Source organism: Rattus rattus, chromosome 8 (assembly GCF_011064425.1).
Source record: "Rattus rattus isolate New Zealand chromosome 8, Rrattus_CSIRO_v1, whole genome shotgun sequence".
In the NCBI taxonomy this organism is placed as follows: Eukaryota; Metazoa; Chordata; class Mammalia; order Rodentia; family Muridae; genus Rattus; species Rattus rattus.
In genome coordinates this window covers 72,359,577-72,377,654 of record NC_046161.1, presented here as the reverse complement: position 1 = coordinate 72,377,654, position 18,078 = coordinate 72,359,577, and the positions used below count along the sequence as shown (strand labels likewise).

The 18,078-nt window shown below is 45.3% G+C and overlaps 1 protein-coding gene across 2 annotated transcripts in view; it reads right to left on the bottom strand.

Moving 5' to 3' along the window:
* Cilk1 (ciliogenesis associated kinase 1) overlaps positions 1-17,827 on the bottom strand; it is a 58,391-nt gene extending 40,564 nt beyond the window's left edge. The window contains exon 1 of one of the 2 annotated variants that reach the window (XM_032911585.1): positions 17,549-17,827. The gene's annotated coding sequence lies outside the window, so the exon portion shown is untranslated. Of the gene's footprint in view, positions 1-13,890; positions 14,100-17,548 lie in introns of those variants that run through there. The other variant, XM_032911587.1, reaches the window with a different exon arrangement.
* Positions 17,828-18,078: the final 251 nt, after the last annotated feature.

Genomic DNA, 18,078 nt, shown 5'->3' with positions numbered 1-18,078 from the left:
ATTATTTTGTGTCTTTGCGTGTGTTTCATGTATGAAAGGGCATGATGGCGGGGGTCGGGGGCAGGTGTGTCACTGCATGAGTGTGGAGGTCAGAGGACAAATTTGTGGAGTCAGTTCTTTTCTTTTACCTTTATGTAGGTTCTAGGGATCAGAGTCAGATCACCAGGCTTATGCTGCAAGTGCCTTTAGCTGTTGAGCCATCGACCATCCCCATAAATATACATTTATTTGTTTGTTTTGTTCCTGACATCTGTTCTTCTCCTTAAATAATAGTAAGTTGTTGCTTTTAATATTAGGGGTCTGTTATGACCAGGTTGCATTTTTCCCTAGTTCATTAAGTATTTTTCTTCCTGTCTAACCAACCTTGCATATTTCTATTTAAGCTAATCTTGACGTGTTTAGTGTTCTGAAGAAAACATGCCATGCAAGTGTGTATGCACATAAAGTTAATAATCGAGTGCCACTCAGCTCCCTGCAGCCTAACTGCACAGCTCCTCCAGGACCCTGTTTCCGTCCGTAATTATCTCCAGCACTCGCTCTGGATCCTCACACTCTTCCCCCTCCTGATGAACCGTGTTGACTAAAGCTTAGCAGCGACTCTTACAGTGGTGTGTGTGTGGGCGCTTGCTTCCCTTCTTGCTATGGCCTTAGCCTAGCAATTATCAACAAAAGCCTTTGCTTTGCAGCTAATACACCACTGTCTCCTTCTCCACTTAAAGTGGATAATTGTGACAAGGCTTTCCCAGATTATTAAGAAAACTACTTATGAATGAAGCACTTTAATGAAATTAAGACGCACTGAATCATTTAACACACAATTACCCTAACAATTCCCCCTTGTTACAATTTGTTTGTTATTATCAGGAAATGAAAACCAACTATTTTGGCAAGATCTGACTGTCACCGTGTCATGGCAGCAGCCTTGTGTGCTGTATGTCAAGTCATTTCTCAGAGATTTCCCAGCAGGTAGGACTAGTGCTTCTGTATGTGCCGATGCCATGGTCAATTCTAGTCATCTTGCTGAGAGGTTAAACATGTAAGCTTTGGGGGTATACATTAAGTGTAAAGAAAGTACTTTCCTCTGAAATAACCCACAGTTGACACACACATACAGAAAATGTAGTATGTGCTACTTCAGAGTACCTGGCAGAGAGCAGCCAACTGTGGGAGTGAGAAGAGGCGACGAGCTTCTGAGATGGGGCAGTACAAGGATGCTGAAGGATAGACAGGACTATTACACAGATGGGGAGAAAGGGATTGCATGTAGAGAAAGCTACACACACGGGAAAGCTTGGTAGGAATAATACTTTGCTGTGTTTAGAAGGAAAGAAAGCCTAGGGACCTACTGGCTGAACTTTAGAATTACCTGGAGAGCCTCAAACATCCTGATACACGGCCGCTCCTGAGGGGCAGGCTGAGTGGGAATCAGCTTTGATCATTTCGAAAGCTCTCCAGGGAGGACTGGGGTGCAGAGAAGGCAAGGGCAGAGGAGGCAAAAACCACCTCAGACTGGGGCCCAATTGTATATCATAGAGGAGTTTTAATCTTGCAGAGAGAAACCTCCAGAGTCTTGCAGAGAAACAGAAGAGGGAGAATCCTCTGGAGATTGAATAGTTGTTAGAGCAGAAAAAGCAAAGGCAGAGAAACTAGCCAGGGCCACTGCCATGACCAAGGGACTAATGATGGAGGGCCAGACAAAGGCAGTTGACCTGACTTAATCAGAAACAGGAGCAGACACAGGTTGGGATGTGGAACACGTGATTACGTTATCTGGGCAATGGAAGGGCAATGGAAGGGCAATGGAAGGGCAATGGAAGGGCAATGGAAGGGCAGAAAGGGGATGTTTTTTACAAGTTTACTACCTGGTGTACTGAATTAAAACCATACAGAACACGTCTCATCTAAGGGTGTAGCTCAGTGCTACAGCATGTGCCGACTTGCTCAAGGCCTGGGCTTGATCTTTAAAGAATTGCAAACCAACCAGCCAGCCAGCCAGCCAACCAACAAAACCCAGCCAGACTATCTCTAAAACAAAACAACCCCTGAACCCACAGCACACGCGCACTAGGCAGTTACAAACAGCTCTAAAGGCTCCACTTTCCTCCTGAAGGCAGTGCGTTAGCGGAGCCTTATTTAGAATGCTCAGACCGAGTGGACGAGCTTCGAGACCTCATGGCATGTCATTCACAGAAAACACAACAGGAATGGTGTGCAACATGGCAACACGAGGCCCAAACCAAGCCGAGCTGCTATTCATGTCTAGATGCCAAACTTTAAAGAGACATTAAAGAACATAGTGAGGGCTCTCAAAGAGAACACAGAATGCTGGAGGTGAAAGAGGTTTCAGGGGAGGGATGTGATTTTTCCAAGTATGCAAAGTGATATTAGAGAAAAGATTAGTCACTCCTGACATTAGGACCACTTCGCTCAGGGAGCCGTTAGTCAAAAGCTGTTAGCACCAGGCAGGAAGTCAACTTAAAGTCAACTCTAAGCACACTCAAGCAAGAAGAGGTTAAGTATGTCTGAGACCAGTGTTGTTCGGTTATTATTTTTGTGGTTCAGAGATGATGGACTCGAGTCCTAAGTTGAAAGCAGAGAAGGGATGCTCCGTTGCTCTGGGACACGACAGGGTGATGGACAATGCAAAGAAGAAAGGATGCTCTGCCGGGGCCGTCGAGCCCACGCAGCAGCTTGGGCTTACAGACCCTGATCTGATTCCAGGCCAGCAGATTCAGGCCTTGAAGCCACCCCCTCTAGCCTTGGCATAAATTAGAGTCCAGCAGAGATACAGCGCTTCCTACTGAAAACTATTTAGAGATGAGGCTGTGGCACCAGCACACGATACCGAAAGGGAAGTGAGTGGGTGAGGGCAGAGGAGGGCTGTAAGGAGGAGTAAGACCGGTGACAGGGATGCAGTCTGAGTTTCTGCCTTCAGCTTGGTTGTATAAAGCTGTCCTAGCTGGAGCACATGGAGTCCTCTGTAACCGGAGGGCATCAACTGCAAAGACGAGAGTCTCATCTGTTAAGGATAAACAGAAAGATGTAGGCCTAGCCCTGCTTGCCATTGGCAGGGCTGCCGTATCCTCCCTGAACATATCTGCCTTTGGTTTCTGGCTGGATGACCTCATAAATGCCCTTGATACTGAACTCACTAGCCTACCAAGAGGAGCTAAAAGCAGTCCAGCTACAGCAGGTGAAGGTTATACTGACAGGAAGGCGATAAACGGCCTTTCATTATCAGCACGGGTACTGGGGAAAAATATTTAACACAAACACCTTAAGAAGAGAAATGAGGGTTGGGGATTTAGCTCAGTGGTAGAGCGCTTGCCTAGGAAGCGCAAGGCCCTGGGTTCGGTCCCCAGCTCAAAAAAAAAAAGAACCAAAAAAAAAAAAAAAAAAGAAGAGAAATGATATATTTTACTTCATAGTTTCAGATGTTTCGACCCACAGTTGGCTGGCTTGGTTGTTTGGGGGCTGTGGGAAGGCAGAACACTGTGACCAAAAGGATGGGTCGACCTTCCTTGGCTTGTCCAACCTCTGACACTGTGAAACAATAGTGTTTATGAAAGCTCACACCCCATAGATGGCACGATCGTGTTCCAAAAAACAAAACGTAAAAATGTCTCCTAATGTTTGAAGTTTATGATTTGTGTTGGGAGGTATTCGCCGTTTTCCTCTGCCTTGTGTCCTTTAGCCAAAGGGTGAGCACGCTCATTAAGAGCAAAGCGGTACTCATGGCTGACAGGAAGTAGAAAGAGACATGGTGGGCCTAGGACAAGATAGGTCATAGAGGACACGCTCTCAGTGATCTACTCCCTCCAACTAGGACCAACCCCCAGAAATTCCCATCACCATCCAATGCTGCTGTCCAATCAGGAATCCACTGGGTAGGTCAGAGTCCTCAAGATCCAACCAGCTCTCAATGGTTGTATCCACCAGCTGGGAACCAAGCCTTCAGCCATGAGTGCTTTATTTCTAAGCCATACGGTCATAAAGACGGAGCAGGCTATAGTCACAGTCATGTACAAGAGGGCACTGTGCACTTGCCTCAGTTTGTGCTTGCTTCCACCACATGTCTCCATTTTGAAAGAACACATGCTATAAATACAGTATAAAGACACCATAAAAATTAACCGAATTTACTGTGGGATCACTCAGAAATCTCTGGAGCACTAGCTGGCCAAAACAGAGGCATCCCCTCTTCATCCCAGAGTATTTTTATGTGCAGTTTCCCTTGGGCCTTTAAGACCCCTGTATGGGGGCTAGGAATGTAGTTCCATTGGTAGAGTGCTTTTCCAAGCTTGAACTGGGTTCAGCCCCCAGGACGGCCTAACCTGAGCACGATGGTACTTGCCTGTCATCCTGTTACTACTAATGTGAGGCAGGGGGATCTGACAGTCCAAGGTCATCCTTGGCCACAAGAGTTTGAAACTAGCCTGAAATACAGGAAACTCTGTTTCAAAACAACCAAAGGTAACCACAAAACTACTTAGTATCTAACTGTATGGAGTTCAGGTTCCAATTCTTGGTCCGCTCTCTCTCACATTTACCCATGATTCACTGGGACTGCAGTCTAACAGCAGAGAGCAGCTTAAAACTGTTGAGTTCCTTACAATTTGGTCAAAAGGCCAACTATTATGTTTTTCTACAGTTGTGAGGTTATCCGTGTTTGTGCATTCACATTTGTGATACACAATACAGATGGTTATTACATTGATTACTAAAGCAAGTTGGTGGGGGAAGGCTCCAAGTTAAGAACTGCCTCCTCTTTCCTAGGTCAACTCACACATCCGTTTTAGACCTCTTGTCCTGTCCCATGGATGGGCACAGCTAAGGACCTCTGCTCGTGATATCATCACAGCCTGTCCCCACCTATACCAGCCCCTGCTACATGGTGAGTGACCCGGTGGACGGTTCTCTGCAGGGATGCAGCCCCCACGTCTCTGTTCTTTGTGCCTTCATGATGCACACTCTTTTTGCACACAGCAGGTTCTCAAAGGCTGGCCCAAATGTGAAGTTTAGACCTCGCTATTTATTTTCTGTACCTCCCTGGGTACAGAAACCTCTCTGCGCGTCTCTCTCTTCTAGGACAAGACAAAGATCAGGGGCTCGTTTGAGCTTTCCGGAAGCAGTTTGAGGTTCTGAGGCAGAGGAAGAGTGGACACCACACAGAGCTGTTGGAGCTTCAGGCCTCTTAGGCCCCTCCATGCTGTTCCAGGAGTCTTTTGTGTTTGGGCAATGCTCTATCTAAACAGAGAAAGGCTTTCTTTCAAAGAATTCTAGCAAGTGTTTGAAATGAATGCTACCGTTTTCCTAGCGAGGTGAAACTGGTGAAGACCTTCCTGTGCCCTGCCCCAGTTCCCTCTCCTCAGCTTCATAGGACATCCGCTCATGACCAGGCTCCCCCATCAGACACCCTGTTCATTCACAGCCTAGAAGACAGGCCGGGGACAGCAGAATTGCAGTCCATTCTTTATTTTGGAACATTCATGGTTGAGGAATCAATGTCACAATTACATATATGTATACGTATATGTGTATATGTATGTGTGTATGTTTGTGTAGGTATGTGTGTATATATATATATATATATGTATGTGTATATGTATATGTACACACACACACACACACACACACACACACACACACACACACAAACGGGGATTTCTCTGCTGAGGTTGAACCAAACAAAGCTACTCAGACTTTCCAGACTCCCAGGGAGAGCTTCTGACTCTTGGCCTCGGTGGTTTTCCAAGACCCTTTTGCTTATGGGAGTCTGCTTATGTACAACCTCCTGACACCCTTCTCATGCCACTCCTGAAAATTACAGGTTTGTAATTACTTTCTGTATCCTTGTTCAAATGTGTAACAACATTATGAGAGCAACTTAATACTGTGAATTTCTTTATAAGCTACGTAAAAACAGCAAATGTCTTTTATATGTCCCTCTCCAGGGATTCTTCCCCTGTATACACTTCAGCAAACAAATCTCATATGCATTTTGTCTCTTAGACGACTACTAGCTCCTGAATTAGGAATAGCAGCTATGAGCTGCAGTGATGATGGCTCAGTGGTTAAGAGCACTGGCTGCTCTTCCAGAGGTCCTGAGTTCAATTCCCAGCAACCACATGGTGGCTCACAACCATCTGTAATGTGATCCGATGCCCTCTTCTGGTGTCTGAGGACAGCTACAGTGTACTCACATACATGAAATAAATAAATCTTAAAAAAAAAAAAAAAGGTGGGGGAACAGCGGCTATCTTCTTTACATAGAACTTGGTTTGTCTGTACCATGACAAAGGAGTGCATTAAATATGTTATCTGCTGGGTCTTCTTCTACATCCCAGGAATCGTTTCATGATCTTAACCCTGGTCTCAGTGATTTTTTTCATTGCTGATAAAACCTCACTAAAGCAACATAAGCAATCCTTAATGGAGGAAGTGCCCCTTTAGACTCAGTTTTAAGGTGCATTACCATGGCAGGCAAGTCACGACGGAAGGAGGCTGGTCACGGGGCACCTGCGGTGGGAAGCAGGGAGAGAGGGGTGCCAGTTCTCAGCATCTTTCATGTTCACTGGGTCTGGGACCCCAGCCTTGGGATGGTACCACCCACATCCAGGGTGGTCTCCCCTGGTAAGTTTTTCTGGAAATGCAGACACATCTAGTGGTATGCTCCCGTGGTAATTCTGAATCTTGTCAGATTGGAATTACAACAGGTTTAACTTGTGAATGGTGGTAACTCAGTTTACCATGCTTCCCTAAAATGCCCCAAGGATAAAATAGTGGCTTAGTACGGAAATAAAACTAGAGCAGGGACCAGTGAATGTTTTCTGCAGAAGAAACCGTTAAACACTTGAGGCTCCAGGGGTTACACATCTCCATTACAATTGCTCACCTCTGCAGAGGAAAGGGGCACAGATATCACACAAACAAATGACACAGCTGGCCACCGGCCACTACAGCTTTAGTCAGAGGCCAGGACCTGGTCCCCATGTAGATCTCCACAGATCTTGTTTTCTTTTCCTTCGGTTTCATCTGAAATCATTCTCTGATAAACTTACATATAAAGAAAATCCAAGAGGACAAAAGCATTAACTATCACTTTTGTGAACTACAAATCTAGGAAGAAGCATGCTATTTTGGAATATCTGTATCTAGGTGGTTTTGAATATACTTTAAACATAGACTATAGCTCACAGGCAGAGTTAGAGGGTAATTTCACAGAGAATATTTATTATGTCTGTATTTCAACCACAATCTCTTACAGAATCAGATGTGAAAGTCATGTCTGGTTGTGGGACTGTTGGTGTCACGTTGGAACTTAAAAAGTTTCACATTTCAAACCACCTCATATTTTGTTGTTCCAGTTAGAGGTGGTAAGTAGGTATAACTCTTCATCTTAGTTCTAGAAAATTACACGTTTACTGTATTTTTTTAAGTTTTAGATTAATTTACCTTATGTGTATGACTGTTTCGACTGCATGTATACACATGTGCACACTTGGTGAAGGTCGGAAGAGAGTTATTTTGTGTGCATGGATGGGGCATTCCGTGGTGTATGTGTAGAGGTCAGAGGACACCTGTAGGGAGTCGGTCTCTCCTACCACGTGGATCACAGGAATCATATATTTCTTGATCATATTAAACATATTTTATATGTATGGGTGTTTTGCCTGCATATAGACCTGTGTGTCATGTGTGTACTGTGCCCATGGAGGCCAGAAGAGGACGTCAGGTACCCTAGGACTTTAGCTATGGATAACTCTGAACCACTGTATGGGTGCTAGGAATTGAACCTGGGTCCTCTGAAAGAGACAAGAGCTCCTGACTGCAGAGCCATCCCTTGTGCTTGTGAGCGTCACACTTTAGTGTGGCCTCTATGGCCACCATAGTCGCAGCACTTTACCCTGGGTTATGCTATACCCATGTCACATAAAAACTACTTTTGATAATATTCGTTTAAAAAATGTGTGTTTCCGCTGGGTATGATAATCCCAGAACTTAAGAGGCAGGGGGATCACTATGAGCTTGAGCTCGGTCTAGGCGACATGACAAGTACCAGGACAGAATAAAGAATGAGGCTGTCTCAAAATAAATAAAAGACAAAACCTTTAAAGGTGTGTTCCTCACATACCACAGGGGAAAGGACTGAATGAAGAATGAGGCACAACCATGGCCATTCCATCTTAAAACTGAGGATGACAAGCCGGAAATCTAGGAAAATATTGAAAGTATGAAAATATATACCTGGAAGCTAATAAGTATAGATTTAAATGCTACGTTCAGCTGGATCTTAATTCCAAGTGATGGACCAACCTGCCTCCATCTTGGGATCGAAAGCCATCGTATAGTAAAGAGAAACTAGACACCTTCCTGTTTATGATTAAACCTTTTTCTCAACATTGTGCTATGCCCCACTGTAACCTTAGTTACAATCGTCCTGTGCTGTCTGTTCCAGGAATCAGCTACCATGTCCTTATTTCAAAGTTATTATGCCCACCTTGCCACCCTGCCTTTGTTTTTTTTTTTTCTTTTTTTTTTCGGGGCTGGGGATTGAACCCAGGACCTTGCGCTTCCTAGGCAAGCGCTCTACCACTGAGCCAAATCCCCAACCCCCTGCCTTTGTTTTAAGAGGTTGTTATGCCCACCTTGCTATGTGCTGCTTCTGTAACCCCACCTATCTGTTTGCCACATCCCCCATTTGGAAAACTCCCTCCGCTGAGCTATAAAAACCTATACCTTGTTGTGTCCAATGCCGACCTCTCGAATCCCACATCAGGGGTAGGCAGTTCATGTATAAAGAAAACTTGCTTTAATTAAATTAATTTGTCTGTGATAATTTGGGTTGGTGGTCTTTCTCTTCCCATCTTTGGGATTAACACAAGGAAACTGGGAATTCTTCTTTCTGTACTTAAACTTGAAGACCATCCAACACCAAGAGGTCAGAAGACCCCATTAACGAGCATCGAATCTTTATCACCCTCAGAGTGGCACACTTTTAAACGTGAAAATGTAAACAGCCTTTCGTCTACCAAAGGTGCATCAAATGCTCCCACAGACCTCGGTAAAGGCTTATGAGTATTTCCCTAATCCCGAACCCACAGTTAACTTCGCAGAACAACCCAGAATGTGGATATGGTCTGTACAGTGAGTCCACGAATTACGCTTCCCAGGAAGAGTTCGTCTTTCCAAGTGTGGAAAACACTCCAGTAACTTCAAAAGGAAATTAGGAATGTAAGGCTTCAGCTTGGGCTGAACACTGCCCTGAACTGTCGAATAGGGCCGCGTTCCTCTTACTGGCTGGCTTCTCAGGGTAAGCAGAAGTGCCAGAATTACCATCTCTGAGAATCTGACCTGCTTCGTTTACTTCCTGGGCTTCAAGGAAAGGCAGCTGCATTTTCTTCTTCCCACAACATTTCCCCAGGATGGTAATGCACTTTGCACCAGAAATTATTTGCTTCGCCAAAGTCTTTTTACGAAATGGGTTTTTGGGAGTTTCTGTTAGGGGGTTGTTGGTCACTCTATAGCCCAGGCTGGCCTGGAACTTCTTATGTACTCTAGGTTGATCTTAAACATGCTGATCTCCATGCCTCAGCTTCCTGAGTGTTGATATTATAGGTGTGAGTCACCATACCTGGCCAGAGCATGTGTATTTTGATAAGAAAGTTAGAGCTGTAGTCCAAAGGTGCGCACTAGTGTAAGTTAGGACAGTCACACTATTATTTCAGAAGAATGTGTCTAATTCATCCAGCACGTACCATCGTGGTATCAGACCATCTATAAACACTAAAGTCCACGGTCAGAGTCTGACACTAGTGACAGGCCTCTTTCTGGATGCCATGCCTAGGCAAGGTGTGGTATCTTACACCTGAAATGCCCTCACTCAAGAGGCTGTGGCAACGTTATCTTGGGAGCAGCCTGAACCACCAAGATCCCGACTTTAAAAAAGAATGCCATAGAGCCAGGTGTGGGGGAGCATGCCTTTCACCTCAGTCCTCAGCAGGCAGAGCTCTGTGAATTCGAGGCTAGTCTGGCTCATAACAAGTTTCAGGGCTATACAATGAGACCCTACCTCAAAAAAATTAACTAACTAACTATACTTAATTGTAAAAAGTGCTATGGCCTTCAAAGAATGCTAATGAAGAGTGGACAGTCAAGTGAGATACTGCCCCTCAGTAGCCTAGAGTCACCTAGAAGGGAGTTTCAACTGAAGGATTGCCTAGATTGGTCTGCGGGAGACTGTCTGAATTGTTGGTGTAGGAAGGCCCAGTCCACCGCAGTTCGCACCACACCCTGAGCAGGTGATGTGTAAGAAAGGTAACTGAGCATGAGCTAGGAGCCAGCCAGTAGCATTCCTGCATGGTTTGCTTAAACTTTCTGCCTGACTCCCGTCTGTGATGGAAAGTAAACTGTAAGATAGAACAAACCCTACCTTCCCTAAGTTGCTTTCGGTCAATGTGTTCCATCACAGCAGCAGAGATGAAACTACAGTGGTCATTATACCCAGAATTCTGCCAGAAACCAGCGGCAGGTAAGTAGTCTTGCACAGATGCACACAGTCAATGCCAGGAGTGATGGTTCACAGTTTCAATCCCAACACGTGGGAGGCTGAGGCAGGAAGATCACTGCAAGTCTATAGCCAGTCTGGGCTGCAGAGCAAGCCTCCCCCTTGGTTAGGGTTTCATTGCTGCGAAGAGATACCGTGACCACTGCAACTCTTCTAAAGGACACATTTAATTGGGGCTGGCTTACAGTTCAGAGGTTCAGTCCATTATCATGGTGGCACGCAGGAAGACGTGGTGCGGGAGAGGTAACTACAGCAGAGCGGGAGAGAGTTCTACAGCAGAAAGAGTGACACTGGGCCTGGCTTGAGCTTCTGAAACCTCAAAGCCCAGTGAGACACCTCCTCCATCAAGGACACACCTACTCCAACAAGACGACACTTCTTAACAGTGTCACTCCCTATGAGCCTATGAGGGGCATCTTCATTCAAACTACCAATCTCAAAAACCAAACCAAAGAAATATAAATAGATAAAAATATATAGGCATATATCTTTCATAAGTATCTGAGTGCATTGGGTAGGTATATCTTTAGCTTGACAAGGTCCCACAAAATGAAGTAGAAGAGGTTGCTGATTTTTTTTTTTTTTAAGGCAGAAATGTTCCTGGCAAGGTTCAGAAGGAAAAATAGTAACAGATCCCAGCAGCAGAACAGCAGCCAGGAAAACTGTGAGCTCCAGCACTGTCAGTTAGGGCAAGAGTCACTGCGTAGTCAGCCTGGTTCTCCTCCAGGCTCATACGAGTCGTCACTACAAACGTACCAAGTGCAGGCCACTTGCTTAGGACTCTGCCCGTAGCTGTAAAGGGATAAGCATACTGTGGTCGGCCATGACTGAGTAGGCACTGTAGACCATATTCACACTACAACTGGCTTTAAGGGGAGAGTAATTGCTGGAAGGATCCGACACAGCCGTGGGACCGAAACGTAACGGTCAAGCCCAACCACAATTCTGCCTCACTCTCAAACCACAAGGACATATTGCCATCCATAAAATATGTTTCTTGGCCTCAAGAGACTTAAAATAACCTAAGCCAATTAGGGAACAGTATAACGACAGGCTGGTGAAGAAATATTTCAAGACTTTTAGGAAAAAGATGGGAAATGAGTAACGCCAATGACAAAAAGACTCGCAGGTCTTGGGAATTGAAAAAGTATTAGCTGTGCAAGTCTAAGGACCCGAGTTATATCCCCAGCACCCACACAAGCCAAAGTGGGGCACAGTCTCACCTGGAACCTAACGGAACCAGTGAGACACTGGTTCCAAATGTAAGGCAGTCACCGAGGAAGACAACCAGTGTTGACCTCTGACCATTCCCATGGACACACGCAAGCACATGCACCTACATACACACATGTATGTATTTACAAATACACAAAAGGACTTCCTCCCCCCAGCGATGGGGTCTGTTAGCACAGGGGAATGTGGAGGATAAAGAGAGGTTCTAAAGAGAGTAAGATGATCAAGACATTTGGGGGAGTCTGGCCCCCATGGTAAGACATTAAGTGCAAAGAATTAGATGTGAAGGATGAGGTCCATTAGGAATGGCCTTGAAAAATCAGATGGATTAGTGTGGAACTGACGTAATAGATGAGCCATGGCCACATGGCCAGGAGGTACCGCAAAAAGTGACCGTGTGAAAAACTTAAGACAGGCTACAGACGAAGAGAACAGCGAGGGTGAACATCCCGGGAGGGCTTACTAAGGAGGCTGGCGACAAGGTGGTTCCAAATGTTTCAGGCTGTAGGAAGGGAAGGGCAAGAACTAGATTAGATTCGAAAGGAAGTCTATACGAACACATTCCAAAGGTCTTGGTGACTCACTGATATAAAGGACAAAGGGAAAATGACTAAAGATAATTCAAATGCTTGAGAATTGAAACAATCTCCAGCTTTATTAGGAACCTTAAAAAAAAAAGCTGTGAGGGAAAAACAGGACAGAACAGGGAGCCTGTGAGAAGGGCTTTGACAGAGTGAGTGAACGGTCAGCAAGTAAGACTCCATTTTCCTGATGGCCAACTCCTTACTTCTCCTGTGAACAATTATGCATGGCATACAGGGAGGAAATTTCGGGAGGAGAAATGATCCCTTTGTGACTCGTATAAATGCTCAGTCCCCTCGGCGTGGATGCCCACTCAGGCGGGCTTCATGGACCCTACAGCACACTCCTCCATTATGGGAAACTGGTTGGTCTCATTAAGAATTGAAGCTGCCCTCTTCTCACTCAGTTACCAGTGTGACTGAAGAAAGGGATAAGGCAGAGCCCAAAGCAAAGAGCAGAAAAGTGGGGGGGGGGGCTGCTGGGAGGCTGCATTTTGGAGGCAGGGGCTACACGGGATGTCATCTTAAATTAAAAACTCCCAGCACCGCCCTGGGTTCTACTCTGACTTACAGTGTTCTCCAAGTCTAGGTTCTTCGAGGGCCTTAAAGAATCTACCAAATTGTTCAGAAACTATTTCAGATGTGCATATTCATGCATACATTAGCTACTGTAACAGTTATGCAGTCAAGGCACACATCTTGCAAATAATTTATATGTCGACTACACTGATTTAAAGCTCTTTAAAATTTCATCTGAAGCAAGGGCACCATTCATTATTGAGACACGCCCCAAAGCCCCAGACTCACCAGGAAATGGGTGAAATGAAAACTGCTAACTATCAAACTGCTCTCATTACAAAGACTACTGGGCTCAAAATCATAAAACAAACAAACAAAAAACGGCGTTGATAGCTCAGATCAATCAGGTGGGCAAAATCCAGGGTGGAATCTCCTCAGACTTAGTAAAAGCTATTCCTTAGTAATAAGTGGAAACGAATACATTCCTCTGCAGAAAGATGCATTAATTTTACCTCCGGTACAAGCCATAAATGCTACTGTCAAACTTTTAAAAGGTTAACAATAAAAAAATAAACGTTGTTCTGAAAAAAAAATCTTTCAGCATCTGGTTAGTGTGAAAAGAAAGAAATCGGAGTAAAAGGAAATCTGGGGTAAAATGGTTGCGAGCAAGTGTGTTGCTCAGACCGGGGTGGGACTAACAAGGGCCTAGTTAGGCAAATGATAATCTCAAGTCGTCAGCACCCACCCACCCACAAGAGGTTTCAAGTCGGCCAGGGTGCTCTGCTTCTTCAGACTGAAAGGTAAACACACCCATCAAGAGCCTCAGGCTCGGGAGTTCTCTCGGCAAAGAAGACCCACAGGACCGCGGCGGGTCCACCGAGAAACCGCAGTCCCTAGCCTTCTTGGCCGTGAGTTCGCTCGGGTCAGCCGGTACCGCCCAGCACCCAGCGACAGGTCACGTTGTAGCCCTCCAGCCCCAGCCCCACTTACTGGCGGCGATCACAGCCGGGCGGCGCGTGCACCCGAGCGGGCCCGGCAGGCAAGGGCAGTGGGATCCGAGCGGGCGAACCCGGCAAGTCCACACCCGGCAGCGCGTGGCATCCAGCAGGAACCCGCCGCTCCGCGGCCTCCGGCAGCAAAACAAACAAAAGGCGGAGTGGCTCCTAGTGGGGACGACCAGCCGCTTTCCCTGGAAAAGCTGCCCTGCAGCTCCCCTCGCTGGCCCCGCGCAGCCCTACACCACGGCCATCTCCCGGATGCTCGGCAGAGGGCGGCGCTGAGCTCCTGGGTTGCACCGAGCCCACTCCGGAGCTGCAGACTTGCCACTGTCAGGATGGTTGACCCCAGTACACCCAAAGAAGGGAAGCCCTGCTAAAAAAACGTTTCCTGCTTGAATGTAAATCAATGCGATTGAATTGCACATTCGCAATGCTTTAGGAGAGCACATTTTGATGTCTGTATTTAAGCACAGTAGAAAAACGATTTCAGCATTATTGCAACTTTAGGTTTGAAAGACTGAATGGGTAGCTTCCCACGTGGGAAACCAAGGAGATGCAACATGCACACTCCTTTCTATGCGGTGGTAGGAAATCTAACACTGTTTGCACAGGTTCTCAACCCCTCTCTGGACATTTAAACGTGGCCTAAGACCATCAGAAAACACAGACATTTACATTATGATTCATAACAGGAGCAAAATTATAGTTACGAAGTAGCAACAAAAATAATTTTAAGGCTGGCGATTACAAGAACATGAGGAACTGTATTAGGAAGGTAGAGAACCACTGGAGCAAACTCACACCATAAATTATATTGTACAACCTGAGTAGGGGTGTACACTTTAATCACAGCACTTGAGAAGCGGAGGCAGGTGGATCGATATGAGGTCTGGGACAGCCTGGTCTACATAGAGAGTTCTAGGTACCCAGAACTATGTAATGAGACCATGTCTCAATCCTCCCCAAAATAAGTAAGTAATTAATTAAGTACATAAATAAATAAATAAATACATAAATCATATTGTGGGCTTCACCTTAAATCTTCTTAAGGGATAGCTCTGAAGCATTTTGAAAAAACCAAATTACCACTCTGCCTCTGGACTCTGTGGTCCCACAGGGTGGTACCCTAGAAGGCTAGCAAAAACAAACTGCCCCACACCAGGAGTTCCTGGGGCAGATGCTGCTGGTTTGGAGACTCACACCTTCCTACATTACACTATTTTGGCCAATAAATCAGTAACTCTTTATACTGGGTATCTTGGAGTTTAACTCTCCACAATCACGTTTGGCAAAGTCAGTGGTACACACCTACAGCCCCCACAGCGGAAGCAGAAGAGCCAGGGGCACTCGGCCAACAGCTACAGGAGAGCCGGCCTTACCAAGGTGATCAAGCGATTCCCAGCTCCTCACTCTATTGTTTTCCCTTCCTTTATTTGCTTCTGAATCCAGAGGACTGAAGGCTGTTTTCCTCGGCCTCTGAATCTACCAAAGCTCTGATCTCACCATCTCTCTGTTTGCTCCACTGTTGAAGAAACGTACAAGATAGTCAAGTTCCCCTAGGCTTCTGCCAGCCCTCACCCATCTCCTTGTTTTCCTAGATGACAGCTAGCCCATATGACATGGGAGTCACAAATCATCACTAGTGAACACGAGATAAGGAGCCTAATAAGTCATACAGTGCTGGTAAAAAGGCAGCTTTTAAAGTAACTAAAATGATTATGTTTTAGTCATAAAACAAACTTAACAGTTCAAGCCAGTCTGCCTTGCAAACAGAGGGACTGTCTTTGTCTACTTTTGGCAGAAGTCCACTGGGTTACTAAGTAGCTTAGATTACTAGTTCTGACCCTTGGGAAATTATGACCCAGTAAATACAGGTTGAGACGATAAATAACAGTGATGAGGGCTATTGGTTATGATGGAGTCCATCTAGAGTACAAGTAAGCAGCAGTGAATTGTAGCTGTGCTTTAATTAAACAGGCTTGTCACTATGAAGCAAACAGTGTTTCAATAAAGTAGGTACTGATCTTATCTTCACAAATATTTATTTTATTAAGTTTTACTACTTCATTACTTGTTAGACTAATAGAAAAATGTGCATTCATTGGCCAGCCTATTGTCCTTAACCATTCAACACTTTTAATGAAATTGACTAGTTCTAAAACTAGTAAAATCATTCTTCATCTGAAAACTGATGTTTACGACTCATTTTTGTTTTATGTGCATTGGTGGTTTAACTGCATGTAACTCGAGTGGCATGAAAGTTATAGGGAAAATCAACTGCTTTCTGATTGGCTCTGAGACCTGCTCTAACCTTGTCCAAAGTCCATGACCCTATCTATAGAGGAAATATGATATAGGCCCCATGTAGGAAGCCCATGACTGCTGTTTTATTAAGGATGTTGTTAAACTGCTTTCTAAGTCTCTGTTTATACGGGAGATTAGTGCCGCTTTCAACCTTCATCAGAGAAGCTTCTTCTACAGTGGGCAGCAGTTCATGTAGAGTCATAACTGGTCAAAAGGATGGTGTCTAGGGGCAGAGGAACGGGTTCCTATTCTTGGCTGATTAAAGAATTAAGACACAGGGAGCTGGAGAGATGGCTTGGCTGTCAAGAACACTTAAGTGCTCTTGCAGGGGCTCCAGGTAAGGTTCCCAGAATCTATGTGAAATGGCTCACAATCACCTGTGACTCCGGTTGCAGGTGATCCAATGCCTTCTGGCTGTTTTGGGTACACTCGCACTCACGGTGGCACATACACGTACACAGGTGTATACACACAGAAATAAACGTAAGTCTTTTAAGGAGAGGAATTAAAAGGCAGATAAGAAATCTCGGGGAGTCTATGTAGAGCCATCATACGATTCTGAAGAAACACAAGCCTCCTCCTGGGGTTCTTAGTCTCATTAATAAAAGAATTTAAACTTGGACACAAATGGAATCTCAAGAACTAGGAAAACTCTAGGACTGGAGAGTGGGAAAACCGGAAACTGCCAGGAAGAAGATAGAGGCAAAGGAGCAGGCATGGAACAGGACCAGAAGGGTAACTTCAGAGAACAAAGAAGCTCAAAGCGTTAGTTAGGGACTGTAAAATTATTCTTGGGCTCTAGCTAGAAAATATTTACCTGGGTCTGCCTGAACACATCATGGTGGCTTCTAGGGAATGCCACCCTAAATCCTGGGAAGGAAAATTACATTATCATAAACTGATTCCTAGGGTGATCCCATAGCCAAGTTCCTGATCTATCCACACTAGATTCATCTATAAGGGAGGAGACAACACAGTCTCCACTAGCGGTGGAGTCCATTATTTACAAAACCAGCGGAGGACAGGTTCCTGAGTGCTCAGCCCTAAATGGGACATCTATATCCACGTCCCAGTCCCTAGCTCCGGGAACATTAAAGAAGTCGGGGTGGAGAGAATGTAAGAGCCCAAGGGTGGGAAAGAGTGCTCTGAGAGGCTGTCTTCTGGGCATGTCACGACAGGGGTACTCATCAAACCATTGCAATTATGATTATTTCTACAAAATCAAGCCCAAAAGTTGAGGTAATATTCCAGCATTAACTGAACTCGGTGGGTTACAAACTAAATAAACAACATACACAGGATTTGCAATTTCTTACTGTAATCAAGTTGTACCCCTTCCCTTTTACCTCCATGTCTTTGCCGAAGACGTACTTCATTTCTGAGCTCCAGAATAAAGTAGCACAATAAAATTGTAAATTCTGTTTAGTCGGGTGAATGTAGCTTCCTGGCTGTTACATTCTAACACTTAACAGAAACTCAATAAATGTTGTCTAAATGTCAGAGGCTGGGAAGCCCGTAAGTTTTGCTAGCATATGCCTGCAGGTGAAAAAGTTCTAAAATGTGCAACCCAAGTGTCTTCTATTGACGTGGAATCGGATGTTTGGACTGTAAGAAGTGGCACCGGGTTGGGGGTGGGTGGGTGTTAAGTTCCGGCCGAACGTGGAACAGTCGACTACAGATCCCAGAGTGCCTTGTAGAGTCGTCCCTTTCTGGAGTCGGGTTTCAGGCCTTGGAAAGGCACGTCCTTCCCCCGTTGTATTGTGGGATATGTAGTTCGACGTGATTTGCGTTGGCTGTTACCACTCTCCGGCTGCACACATGAACGTACGTTTTCTTCCGTCCAGAGACTGTGGGGTGCAATGATTGTTGAGTTTTC